We start from the raw sequence: 15,221 nt of genomic DNA on the forward strand, positions 1-15,221 counted from the left end.
CCTCCAGTCCCATAGTCAAATGCCTCCCGTTATCCATGCCCCTGAGTCCTCTATTCTTGTTTCTTTGCTTCCTCCTTCCACTTCTTCCCCATGTTATCCCCCTCCTCCCTCCCCTCTGGTCACTGTCAGTTTGTTCTTTATTTCCAAGTATCTGGTTGTATTTTGCTCATTTGTTTGTTTTATTGATTAGGTTTCAGTTACAGGTGAGATCATATGGTATTTGTCTTTCACTGCAAGGCTTATTTCACTTAGCATAATGCTCTCCAGTTCCATTACAAAGGGTAGGAGTTCCATCTTTCTTTCTGCTGGGTAGAATTCCATTGGGTAAATGTACCAGAGGTTTTGTTTTGTTTTTATTTTTAAATTTTTTTAAATTGTTGTTCAAGTACAGTTTTCTGCCTTTTACTCCCATCTCAGCCCACCCCTCCCAGCCCTGCTGACCTCCCTCCTGTTTCTACCTGCCCCTTGTTTTTGTCCATGTGTCCTTTATACTTGTTCCTGCAAACCCTTCCCCTTTCCCCCTGAAATTCCTTCCCTTCTCCCCTCTGGTCACTGTCAGCCTGTTCTCTATTTCAGTATTTTTGTGTACCAGAGTGTTTTAAATCCACTAATTTATGTTGGGCACTTAGGCTACTAGTACTTGGCTACTGTAAATACACTACTATGAACATAGGGTCCATAGGTTCTTTAGTTGGTAATTCAGGAGTCTTAGAGCATAGTCCCAGCAGTGGACCTCTGGATAAAAAGACAGTTCCATGTTTTGTTTTCCTGAGGAAATTTCATACTGTTTTCCACAGTGTATGCACCAGTCTGCATTCCCACCAACAGTGTACTAGGGTTCCCTTTTCCCTACAACCTTGCCAGCACTTGTTTAATGGTTTATTAATGATGACCATTCTGATGGGTGTGAGGTGGTATTTCATTGTGGTTTTAATTTGCATCTCTCTGATGGCTAGTGATGCTGAGCATCTTTTCACGGGTCTCTGGGCCCTCTGTATGTCCTCCTTGAAGAAGTGTCTGTTCAGGTCCTTTTCCCATTTTTTAATTGGATTGTTTGTCTTCCCAGTGTGCAGTCATGTGAGTTCTTTATATATTTTGGAGATCAAACTCTTATCCATGGTATCATTGGCAAATATGTTTTCGCATACAGTTGGTCCCTTTCCATTTTGTTGATGTTTTCTTTAGCCATGCAGAAGCTTTTCATTTTGATGAAGTCCCAATTGTTTATACTTTCCTTCATATCCCTTGCCCTAGGGGATGTATTGGTGAAAATATTGCTGCATGGGATATCTGAAACTTTCTTGCCTATGTCTTTCTCTAGGACTTTTATGGAGTCATGACTTACATTTAAGTCTTTTATTCATCTTGAGTTTATCTTTGTGTATGATGTAAGTTGCTAGTTTAGTTTCATTGTTTTGGATGTACTTGTGCAGATCTCCCAACACCATTATTGAAGAGGCTATCTTTACTCCATTTTATGTTCCTCCCCCTTTGTCAAATATAACTGACCATATTGAATGGGCTTATTTCTGGGCCCTCTATTCTGTTCCATTGATCTATGTGTCTTTCTTATCAGATATTTTAAAATACATCAAAAAATATCAAACACTAGATATTTTTTATTATAGTGGCCCTGTAATATAGTTTGATATTAAGTATTCTGATCCCTCCTATGTTGTTCTTCTTTCTCAAAACTGTTGAGGTTATTTGGGGTCATTTATGATTTCATATAAATATTTGAAATATTTGTTCTATATCTGTGAAATATGTCATTGGTATTTTGATAGTGATTGCATTGAATCTATACATTGTTTTGGGCAGCATGGACATTTTAATGATATTGATTCTTTCAGTCCATGAACATGGTATATGCTTCCATTTATTTGTGGCTTTCTTAATCTCTTTCTTTAGTGTTGTGTAGTTTTCTGAGTACAGGTCTTTTACTTCATTGGTTAAGTTTATTCCTAAGTATTTTATTTTTCTTGTTGGTATTGTAAATGGGATTTTTTCCCTAATTTTTGATAATGATATTTCATTGTTGGTGTACAAAAATGCCTTTAATTTCTGAATGTTGTCTTTGTATCCCTTTTACATTCCTTTGTATCACTTTTGTGTCCATCAAATAAAGACAGTTTTATTTCTTCCTTTTCAATTTGGATGGCTTTTATTTTTTGTCTGACTGCTGTGGCTAGGACTTCCAGTACTATGTTGAATAAGAGAGGTAAAAGTGGACACCCCTGTCTTATTCCTGATCTTCATGAGAAAGCTTCTAGGCTTTTCCCATGATGTTTTTCCCAGTATGATGCTGGCAGTGTGTTTGTCATACATAGCCTTCATTATATTTAGGTATGTTTCCCCTATTCCCACTTTGCTGAAAGTTTTTGTGATCAATCAGTGCTCGATTTGATCAAGTGCTTTTTCTGCATGTTTGATATGATCATGTGGTTTTTATGCTTCATTTTGTTTATGTGGTGAATTACATTTATTAATTTGTGAATGCTGTAACAACCTTGGAATTCTGGAATAAATCCCACTTGATCATGGTATGTGATTTTTTAAAAGATTTTTCCTTCCTTCCTTCCTTCCTTCCTTCCTTCCTTCCTTCCTTCCTTCTTCCTTCCTCCTTCCTTCCCTCCTTCCTCCTTCCTTCCTCCTTCTTCCTTTTCTTCTCTCTTTCCTTCCTTCTTCTTTCCTCCCTTCCTCCTCCCTCCTTCCTCTCCCTCCCTCCCTCCCTCCCTCCCTCCCTCCCTCTCTCTCTTTCTTTCTTTCTTTCTTTCTTTCTTTCTTTCTTTCTTTCTTTCTTTCTTTCTTTCTTTCTTTCTTTATTTCTTTTGAAAAGGAGAAAGAAAGAGAGGGAGAGAAGCATCATTGTGTGGTTGCCTCTCATGTGCCCCACACTGGGGACCTGGCCTGCAACCCAGGCTTGTGCCCTGAGTGACTGGGAATTGAACTGGCAATACTTTGGGTTGCAGACTGGCACTCAGTCCACTGTGGCACAGCAGCCAGGTATATGATCTCTTTGATGCATTGCTCTATTTGGTTTGCTAATATTTTGTTGAGGATTTTAACATCTATGTTCACCAGGATACTGGCCTATAATTTTCTTTCTTTGTGGTGTTTTTATCTGGTTTTGGAATTAGGATAATGCTGGCCTTGTAAAGTGAGTTTGGGAGCCTTCCTTCCTCTTGAATTTTATGAAATAGTTTCAAACTGAAAGGTGTTAGTTTTTGGAATGTTTGGTAAAATTCACCTGTGGACTCATCTGGTCCAGGACTTGTGTTTGTTGAGAGTTTTCTTATTACTGCTTCAATTTTCTTACGTGTAAAAAATGTTTTTACAAATCATTTTAGAAAAATTCAGTAGTTATACTAATCATATTTCAAGTACTCAATAGTCAAATGTAGCTAGTGGCTCATCTATTGGATAGCAAAGATTATAGAACATTTCCATTAATGCCCAAAGCAAATAATTGTTTTTGACAGTTATTAATATTTCCCTTAAAGAATTACCTAAGTGAAGGTATATTTTCTAGAACATAAGTCCTGTGCCACTTTTCCTATGATCTCATGAATATTCACCATTTCTTGTACTTCTTAAGCATTCTCTCTCTCCCTCTCTCTCTCTCTTGCAAACACTCACATGCCTGTACACACATACACACATCTCCTTAAGGTTCCGTCTAAATATCATATAATCTTTGAAATCTTCCTTGTTTGCAAAACCAGGATTAGTTGCTTTCTTCCAAAAGTTTGTGCTTTTACCTTATTTTATGGCAATTATTGTATATCTGTCCATTTCCTTTAAAAGCTACATAATGTTGGGCTTTGGTTAATATATATTTATATATCTACTGGCAAGTAAAAATACATAATACCACATTTGAATGTGATGTATATATTTTGTATATATTACTGTATTTGAATTACTATTCACATTTTGTTAAGAACTTTTCAGCTATGTTCAAGATATTAAGCTGCAGTTTCCTTTTACTTTATTTTTCTGGTTTCAAATTAGATACTGTTAATCTTATAAAAACTGGTAAATTTTCTCTACTCATCTGATTTCTGGAAGAGTTGTGCAGATTTAGTATAATTTTCCCTTGAAAAGAAAATAAAAGTTTGGTAGAATTTACCAGTGAACCAACTGAGACTGCAATTTCATTTTTAGAAGAATTTCAACTATAAATTCAAATTCCTTCATTGAATATAGAGATATCCATGTTTTGTTCTGTGAATTTTGGTAATTTGTATGTTTTAGAAATTGGCCTATTTCATTTAATTGTCAAATTTATGAGCATCATGTTGCTTGTAATTTTGCTTTATTTTCCTTTTACTCTCTGTGGCATCATAGTTATGCCTTCTTCTTCATTCATCTTGGTAGTACTTTCTGTCTTTTCTCTTTTTCCTTGGTTAGTCTTGCAAGATACTTAACAATTTTTTTTTTAATTTTCATTTCAATCATTGTTCAAGTACAGTTTTCTCCCCCCTACTCCCATTCCAGCCCATCCACTTAACAATTTAATTAATCATTTTTTTAAAATGGCTTTGGTTTCATTGATTTTCTTTATTGTTTTTCTGTTTTCAAGTTCATTTATTTGTCTTGTAATATTTATTATATTTTTATTTCCCATTGCTTTATTCTTAATTAGCACTTTTCTCTTAAATTCTCTAACATGGAAATATTGTTGATTTAAATGATCTACATTTACTTGTGTGTATACATAGAGACAGACAGACACAGAGACATACATATATATATATATATTTAATTATTTTAATTGTTCCCCCAAATATACATTTTATATTACAAAGTTCTCATTAATTACTTGGGGTACAACTAGCTTTTTGAGATAGTGATTTCATTTTCTTCAGATAAACAAGGTCTGTCTGGAAAACATGTAGCCATTGTTAATATAATGAGAATGGTTTGTGCAACATCAATGTAACCTGGCAGCCAAGGAGTGTGGGCTGGAATGGGCATGTGTGAACAATGAGAATGCCACTGTACTAGTCAGTGGGAGCAGTGGACACCATTGAATGAACATGTGAACTGTGTAGCTATTGCATTCAAAATGACTAAACAAGTAGAGCAACAAATCAGCATCAAAATTTGCATTAAGCTTGAACATTCCTCTGTGGAAACTGTTTGGATGACTCAGAAGGCTGCAGCTATGGGCAACTGGTGATTGGTAGCTTCATCATAACAACACACCTGCTCATGCATCACATCTCCTGCAGGGTTTTTTGGTGGAATGTCAAATCACCCAGGTGACTCAGTCCCCCTACAGCCCAGATTGGTTGCCTTGTGACTTCTGGCTTTCCCCAAAACTAAAAAAAAAAAAAAATCACCTTTGAAAGGGAAAACTTTTCAGACTGTTGATGAGGTTCAGGAAAATACAATGGGGCTGCTGATGCCAGTTGGGAGAACTGTGTGAGGTCCCAAGGTGCCTTCTTTGAAGGGGACTGAGGCATCATTGTCCTGTGTACAATGTTCCTTGTTTTCTGTATCTTCTTCAATAAATGCCTCTATTATATTATGTGGCTGGATATCTTCTGGTTAGACCCTTTACCCAGAAGTGGAAGTGCTGAATCACATGATAGTTCTAGTTTTAATTTTTTGAGGAACCTCTAGACTGTTTTCTGTAGTGGCTGCACTGATATACATTTCCACCAACAGCGTTCAAGGCTTCCTTTTTCTCCACATCCTTGCCAGAAATTATCCCTTGTCTTTTTGATAATAGCCATTCTTACAGGCATGAAGTAACATCTGACTGTCATTTTGTTTTGTATTCCTTTAAAGATTAGTGATATTGAACACCATTCTATTCTTGATAGCATTTTAATAAATTCTTCAGAAAATGCCTAATTAGGTAATTTCCCACTAATTAGTCAGATTATTGGGTGTTTTTTGCTATTGAATTGTATGAATGCCTTATATTTTGCATGAATTTTGAATGCCTGATAACCCTTTATCAGATGTGAAGTTTGCAAAATATTGTCTATTATTTTATAGGCCATTTTTTGTTTTATTGGTTGTTTGTTGTGCAGAAGCTTTTTAGTTTGATTAGTTTGATTTGCTGATTTTTGCACTTGCTGCTTGTGCATTTGGTGTCATATGCAAAATAGCATTGCCAAGACCAATGTCAGGAAGTTTTTCCCTATGTTTTCTTGTATGAGTTATACATTCTAGGTCTTACATTTATGTTTTTTTTGTGAGTGTGCTAATTTTGTGTTAATGAAGCTATTTTGAGTTAATTTTTGCATGTGGCTGTTAGTTTTCCCAATGCTATTTAATAAAAATATTGTTCTTTCCCCATTGTATATTCCCAGTGCTATCTTTTGAGAATTTTCTTGGCACTTTTCTCAAAAATTAATTGACCATATATGTGTAGGTTTATTTCTGGGCTTTCTTCTATTTGTGTGTCAGTTTTTATGCCAGTATATATTCATGAGGATTATCTTCTATAGTTTTATTTTATTTTAATGTCTCTGCATATTTTGGGTATCATGTTAATGCTGGATGAACATTAATTTGAAAGACTTCCATCCTATTCAATTTCTGGAAAGCCTGTGTATATAATTAGTATTTTAAATTTTTTCGGTGGAATTAATGTTTCATTTTCTTCAGATAAGCTCCCAAGAGTCAGATTGCTGGGTCCTATGTTCATTGCAGCATTATTACAATATTCCAGTTATTTAAGCAACCTAGGTTTTTATCAATAGATGAATGGATAAAGAAGTGAATACATGCACACACACAGATACACTAGAATATTACTCAACCATGGGGGAAAAAATGAAATCATGCCATTTGTGACAACATGAGTAGATCTAAAGGGCATTATGCTAAGTGAAATAAGTCAAGAAAGGCAAATACTACATTATTTTGCTTATGTGAAGAATCTAAAAATAACTAAAGAAATGAACAAACAAGACAAACTCATAGGTACAGAAAAACTGATAATTGTCAGAAAGTTGGACAGTGGAGATATGGGCAAAAGGATCAAGGGGATTAAGAGGTACAAACATAATATTAATAAGTCACAGGGATATAAGTACAGCATAGGCAATATCAATAATATCACAATAACTTTTTACAGTGACAGATGGATACTGGACATTTTGTGATCATCACTTTGTAAGGAATATAAATGTGAAATCTCATTATGTTATACACCTGAAACTAATATACTGTATGTCAACTGTATTTAAAGGAGCCATACATTCCAGAATAAAAATTAGACATGAAAACAGTTTTGGTAGAAAGCACCAATGAGGCCATCTAAGCCTAGATTTTTTTCTTTTCTTCTATTTTTTGTTGGGGATGTTTTTAACTACAAATAAATTATGTTAACAAATATAGGGCTATACAAGTTTTATTTTTTTTTATTGAGAGCTTTGGCAGTTTATGTCTTATAAGAATTTTGTTCATTTCAGATAAGTTGTCAGTTTTTTGGCATAAAGGTGTTCACAGTATTGATGACATTGAGAGAAGTTCATCTCAGAATGTGCCAATTTGACTTGTGAATTATTTTAAGCTGAAGACAATCAAGGCCCAAAAACTCAATGAGGGCTTTTTACCTCTTCCTTAACTGCCTAAAATAATTTAGATAGAAAGCTTGCACCAGGAAAGCAGCTATTACCAAAGTTAATTTTTTTTACATAAGAAAGGCTTCTCCACATGGCAGAACAAATGTTTGTTTACCAAACATTTGCTCTTCTCATCTCCTTGTGAATTGTCTTCCACCCCTTTGAAGCCAGGCTCCAACCCCTTCCTCCTTAGTCAGAATGACATATAAGCCTCCACTGCCTGACTGCCTATAAGTCTCATATCCTTTTTTAAAAATCCTCACCTAGGGATATGTTTCATTATTGATTTTGGAGAGAGAAAAAGGGAGAGAGAGAAACATGGATATGAGAGGAAAACTTAGATCAGTTGCCTCCCATACATGCCCCGACTGAGGTTGAAGCCCACAATTACAGGATGATGCTCCAACCAACTTAGCCACCTGGCCAGAGCAGGCCTCCTATTCTTATGGACCCCCGTGGGTACACATAAAATTAAATTTTATTTTCTTCTGTTAGTCTGCCTCATGTCAATTTAATTCCTGTATCAGCCAGAAGAACACAGAAAAGTAGAGGATAAAAATGTCCTCTTCAATATCACATTTCTAAACTTTAAAAGCAGTAATTTGTGCCCTGTTATTTTTTCTCTGATCACCATAACTAGATGTATTAATTATATTTGTCTTCTCAAATAATTAGCTTTTGTCTTTATTGTTTTTTATTATTTTCTGTATCAAAAGCTCTGGTGATTCAGTGGATACAGAACAACCCCCTCAGCAAATGGTGACAAAACAATTGGATACTTATAAACCATAAATTGGACTTCATTCCCAGATGCACACCTGAAATATATGGGAATCTATAAATTCATGAAAAAAGAAAACATATCATAAACATTTGTGGTTATTAAGGTATGAGATAAATACAAAGAAAGGCATATATATATTTTTGCTTTTTTATACAAATAATGTTAGAGTATTTAAATAAATAAGTTCCTTGAATAGAATAATTCTGAATAATATATAGAATAAAAGATTAAATTGGAAGATAAGCATTTTTTCAACACCTACTGAAATAACAAAACACTTAAGGAAAAAACAAATGACAACATTCATAAAACCTCTCTTCCCTCTGTAAAAATAAATAAATAAAATCTTTAAAAAAAAAATGTTAACTATTTAGTTAGGGAATATGAGCAGAAACTACTACATGAAACCAATTATAACCATGGCATCACTAGTGTGTGCTTTAAGATGCAATGCAATGGGATTTACATAGAAAGAAAGCAGTAAATCAAATTCAGAATGTGGGATACTCTAAAGGGCAAATAACCACTCTATACACACATATACATAGGTAAACATGTACACAATAGATACAACAAGGAAATTTTAATGTGAACTGCATTTTAGATAATGTTAAGGGGTTTTGTTAATGGTGTTAGGTGTGGTACTAATATAGTATCATACCAAATATGTATTACTTTATTAATCTGATAATAAATTATACTTAATTATCCTTATAAGCAGTAGATATACTCTGCTGGGTGCCAGAGAGTATACTGGGTTAATGCAAGAAAGAAGGTACAATATAACCTCAATAATTTAATAGATGGCTTAGTTTTATAATAACATAAATAAATAACTACAATGTCACTTTTATGTATGACATATGAATTCACTGGACTCCAGGGGAAGAATTTATTCATTCTCTGAGGATATAGCTTCAGATTGAAAACAATAATAAGAATTTACCAGAGTGAAACCATGGAAACTATATTCTAGGTAGAAAAAAGAAACTTCCTTTGAATGCTATTTTCAAGAGGAAATGCAACAGTTAATGTTCTTATATATACAATTATTTTAGGGAATGATTGCATCATGGGGTAGAAATTGAAAATAGCTTTCATACAGAAATTATTTTCAAACTCCTGTTTTCTTCCTGAGAAAAAAAATTTAAGAACTACATCGATTTTGGAAGAGATAAATTGTAACATGAATTTCTCCAGTGTAGTAACCACTCACAATGAGCCAAGAACATTGTGATAACTACATTTATATCCTATATAGTTTTTCATACTTATGTGTGCTAGACACTGTTCTGAGTTACATGAACAACCCCCGTGAACTAGGTAATTTTATCACTTATTTACATTACAGAGATGAAAGACAAGAGGCACAGAGAGCTTACAAATTTTTCCAGAAGTACCAGTGCTTTTAAGTGCAAAGTCAGAATGACTTCACAGATAGTTCTCTTAACAAATGTTCTCTTAACAAACATAGATATACTTTCTAATCTATGTAACTTCCTCATGATTTTGCTTTGTTTATTACTATCAAAAATGAAAATAAATTATTTCTTTTGGGTTACCAAGTGAGGAAGGAGCTGAGATACTGTATCTTAATCCACAGCAACACATAGTGAGGAAAATAACTATAAATGTTAAAATGATTGGTGATTCCTGTTTAGGAAAGACAAAAGTGAGAAGAGTCTTCCAGACCATGCCTAACAAAAAAGATGTACATTGCAAGCTAATTTATGGCTGAAAAAAGGCCTGGAACAAGGCAAGAAAAATTTAATAAAATTGTTTTACACATATCTTTCTACTTTTTCTCTTGTGTCAATACCTTGCAGTGTTTTCTAGGAGAAAAGGACAATAAAGAGAAAGTTTCTGAAGACATGAGTGAAAAAATATTTCCCTTTGGCAGTGTTTTTTGTTTTAATTCCAATAAAATTCATGTAATATAAAATTCAGCATTTTAAACATTTCAAAAGACACAATTAATTGGTTTTTACATATAGTCATATACTGCTTAACAATTAGAAGGCATTCTGAGAAATATGTCCTTCAGTGATTTTGTCATTGTGTGAACATCACAGAGTGCACTTGCACAAACTTAGATGGTATGGCCTTCTACACACCTAGGCTGTATTGTATAACATATTGGTCCTAGGCTATATGCCCTATATAGCATGTTATTGCACAAAACAACATGAGATCAAATCGAGCACAAAATAAAATGATGCAATCAAGGGACACAGTAAACACGAGATGTGTGAGGCTGCTACTAGCATAACATGGCATACTGCTTTACAGCAGACAGGTTTGTTATTTAAAAGAATGCATTCTAAAATAATAAAGAGTATAGTGTAGTAAATTCATAAGTAAGCAACATAGTTGTTATAATTAAGTATTATGTACTGTACATAATTGTATGTGCTATACTTTGTATGACTAGCAGCACATTAGGTTTGTTTATACCAGCATCATCACCAATATGTAAATAATGTATTGTGCTATTATGTTATAATGGCTACAAGATCACCAGGTAATAGGTAAAATCAGGTAAGAACTGATTTTTCAGTTCTTTTATAATCTTATGTGATGAAGATCCTGGCCTGCCGTATCCGTTTATGTTGTGGCTGCTAATGAACAAATAGACACGGACAAAGAAGTCCGTGTGTAGAAAAAGGGATGGCATGACCACTCTCTGAGAGAGAAAGTATGAGAGTGCCCAAGGTCCCTGCCTGGACAGGCTTTTATTGTTTTTCTGGGTACATTACTTGGAGGGTAGTCCTCATTTACTATGCACAAGTTCACTTCAGGGGACTATCTTTTACAGACAACAAAGGAGAATGCTGCTAATCACTTCAAAGAGAAGGATGTTACAAACCAAGGGGAAAATGGTTGAACTGGTCACACTCCGTACTTGGTAGGTTTAACACAGACTTTAGGAAGTTACAGTAAGCACTTTCTGCCTCAATTCAGGGTGAGGGAGTTTTAGCAAAAGCAAGTCTCATAGTAGTCTAGGTACAATGCAGGCCTGATTCCCCACAAGAAAACCTCTCCACGTGTGTGGTCCTGTATGCCACTTACTCCCCACAGGTTTTCCACGTGGAGGCTGAGCTACATTTCCATGCCATGCAAAATGGTTCCCTAAACTTATGGAACCTCCATTGTTTATGTGGCTCATTGTTAACCAAAACATTCTTACACTGTGCATAGCTGTATTCATAATGTTATGCAACCTTCACCATTATAGTATAACTCCAGAATGTTTTTGTAACCCTCAAAAGAAACCAAATACCCATTAAAGAGCCATATCCCTATCTTCCCTCCCTGCAGTCCTGTACAACTACTCACCTACCTTCTGTCTCTGTGGACTGCCTATTCTGGACACTTATGTGGACTTTTGTGTGTGACTTTCTTCAATAATATAATGTTCATAGGTTCATTCATCCTGTAGTATGTATTGGTACTTCACTTGTTTTTATGGCCAAATGATGTTCCATTGCATTGATATGCCATATTTTCTTTATCCATTCATCACTTGAAGGATATTTGGGTTGTTTCCACTTTTTGGTTATTATGCATGATGCTTCTATGAACATTTGTGTACAACTGTTTGTGTGAACACATGTTTTAAAGTCCTAGAAGTAGAATTGTTAGGTTATATGGTAACTTTGTATTTAAGTTTAGAGGAACTGCCAAACTATTTCACAAATATATATATAATCTCATCATTAATATATATTAAAGTAGTCTTGAGGAAGTCACCACCTTGTCTTGTAGAGTAAATAAAACATAATGTTTATGTTGATAACTTAAATAGAAGACCCTCACCCTAGCACAGAAGGAAATGCTAATCATAAAGAAGAGTAAGAAGGAAAAGATATATTATGCTAAAAGGTTCAATGGACTTAACTGATATATATAGAACCTTTTGTCCCAAAGAAGCAAAATACACATTCTTTTCAAATGCATGTGGAACATTTTCAAAGATAGACCACATGATAGAACACAAAACAGGCCTCAACAAATTCAAGGAAACTGAAATCACATCAGGCATTTTCTCATACCACAAGGGCCTAAAACTAGAGACCAACCTCAAGGAAAACACTAAAAAAACATCCAAATTCATAGAGATTGAATAGCATACTATTAAACCATGAATGGGTTAATAATGAGATCAAGGAAGGAATCAAAAAGTTTCTGGAAACAAATGAAAATGAACACACAACAGTCCAAAACTAATGGGACACAGTGAAGGCAATCCTGAGAGGGAAGTTCATAGCAATACAAGCCTACCTTAAAAAGATAGAAACATTTCAAATAAACAACCTAACCCTACATTAATAATAACTGGAGAAAAACAACAAACAAATCCCAAAGTCAGTAGAAGGAAGGAAATAATCAAGATCAGAGCAGAATTAAATAACATAGAGACTAAAAGAATAATTCAAAGGATCAATAAATCTAGAAGCTGGTTCTTTGAAAAGATATACAAAATCAACAAGCCTTTAACCAGACTCCACAAGAAAAAAAAAAAGAGAGAGAGGGGACCAAAATAAATAAAATCAGAAGTTGAAGAGGAGAGATTATAGCTGATACCACAGAAATACAAAGTATGGACTTAACTGATGTATATAGAACCTTTACTAAGAAATTACTACAAACAACTCTATGCCAAGAAATTTGAAAACCTAGATAAAATGGACAGATTTCTAGAAAAATGTAATCTTCTGAAACAGAATGAAGAAGCAGCAGACAGCTTGAACAGACCAATAACAGCTGGTGAAATTGAAGCAGTAATCAAACTCCTGGCACACAAAAGCCATGGACTGGACTCAGTAGAATTTGACAAAATGTTTAAGGAAGAGCTAACCCCTATCCTTCTCAAAATATTCCAAAAACTCCAAGAAGATGGAAGACTCCCAAACTCTTTTTATGAAGCCACCATCATCCTATCCCAAAGCCAGGTAAAGACACAGCAGAAAAAAAACTACAGATCAATATCACTGATGAACATAGATGCTAAAATCCTCAAAAAATATATTGGCAAACTGTACCCAGCAATACATTAAAAAGATCATACACCATGATCAAGTGGGATTTATCCCAGGGATGCAAAAGTGGTATAATTTTTGCAAATCAATAAATGTAATGCATCATATAAACAAGAAAAGACAAAACCACATGATCATATCAGTAGATGCAGAAAAAAGATTTTATAAGGTACAGCTTCCAATTATGATAAAAAACACTCATCAAAGTGAGAATACAGGGAGCATACCTCGACATATAAAGGTATTATATGAAAAACCTGTGGCCTACATCATACTCAATGGGCAAAGACTAAAAACTTTCTCACTAAGATCAGGAACAAGACAAGGATGTCCACTTTCACTATTTCTATTCAACATAGTATTGGAAGTCCTAGCTACAGAGATCAGACCTGGGAAAGGGATAAAAGGAATACAACTTGGAAAGGAGGGAGTAAAACTGTCACTGTTTGCAGATGACATGATCATGCACATAGAAAATCCTATAGACTCCACCAAAAAACTACTCAACCAAATAAGTTAATGTGGCAAAACAGTGGGATACAAAGTCAATATTCAGAAATTGAGTGCAGTTTTGTACACTAACAATGAAATATCAGAAACCGAAATCAGGGAAAAAAATCACATTTGCTCTGGCAACACAAAACATAAAGTATCTAAGCATAACCTAACCAAGGAGATAATAGATGTACTCAGAAAACTACACAACACTAAAGAAAGAAATTAAGGAAGACACAAATAAATGGAAGCATATACTGCATTCATAAACTGGAAGAATTAACATCATCAAAATGTTTATACTAGCTAAATCAATTTTTTCAGTTGAAATACTCATTTAATGAATAAGAATTTTATATTCAGCAATGTTCAGAACCAGGAGTAATAGTGACTTACTACTTTTATGACACTTTGTAGTACTTCATCATCTTTTGATAAATTCTCTTAAGACTGCTTTAATTTTTCTTACTATTCCCAGAACCATGAAGGGAAAAATCCTGGGAAATGTATTTATAAATTATCTAAGTAAACATAACATAATACATGCATAGCCCACTTCTTATCAACTAAATATCCAGACCACATATCCTCTTTTAACTGTACTTAACTTCCCAAAATATGCAATTTAAAATCCATTCCGTGTAATGTAATGGAATCACTATTCTTTGTCCAACCAAAAACACACTAATACCCCAAAAGAGGCTGCCAATGCCATATATCATTTATTTCTTTTTGAAATTTGAATTCCCTTTAAAAAAAGGAGTGGACCCAAAGCAATTTATAGATTAAATGCAATCCCTATCAAAATACCAATGACATATTTCACAGATATAGAACAAACACTTCAAAAACTTATATGGAACCATAAACAACTGGGAATAGGCTCAGCTTTTTGACAAAGAAGACCAAACTAAGAGGGATCACAATACCTGATATCAAACTATATTATAAGGCCATGGTAATCAAATCAGTCTGGTACTAGCATAAGAACAGATACATAGATCAATGGAACATAATAAACACCCCAGAAATAAACCCTTGTCTCCATGGTCAATTAATATTTGACAAAGGGGGCAGGAACATAAAATGTAGTAAAAATAGCCTCTTCAACAAACAGTGTTGGGAGATCTGGACAGTTACATGCAACAAAATGAAACTCTAGCACTAACTTACACCATACACAAAAATAAACTCAAGATGGAAAAACACTTAAGTCATGATACCATAAAAGTTCTACAGGAGAACATACTCAGGAAAATCTCACATATTCAATGCTGCAATATCTTCACTGCTATATCTGCTAGAGCAAGGGAC

This window comes from Phyllostomus discolor, chromosome 2 (assembly GCF_004126475.2).
Source record: "Phyllostomus discolor isolate MPI-MPIP mPhyDis1 chromosome 2, mPhyDis1.pri.v3, whole genome shotgun sequence".
In the NCBI taxonomy this organism is placed as follows: domain Eukaryota; kingdom Metazoa; phylum Chordata; class Mammalia; order Chiroptera; family Phyllostomidae; genus Phyllostomus; species Phyllostomus discolor.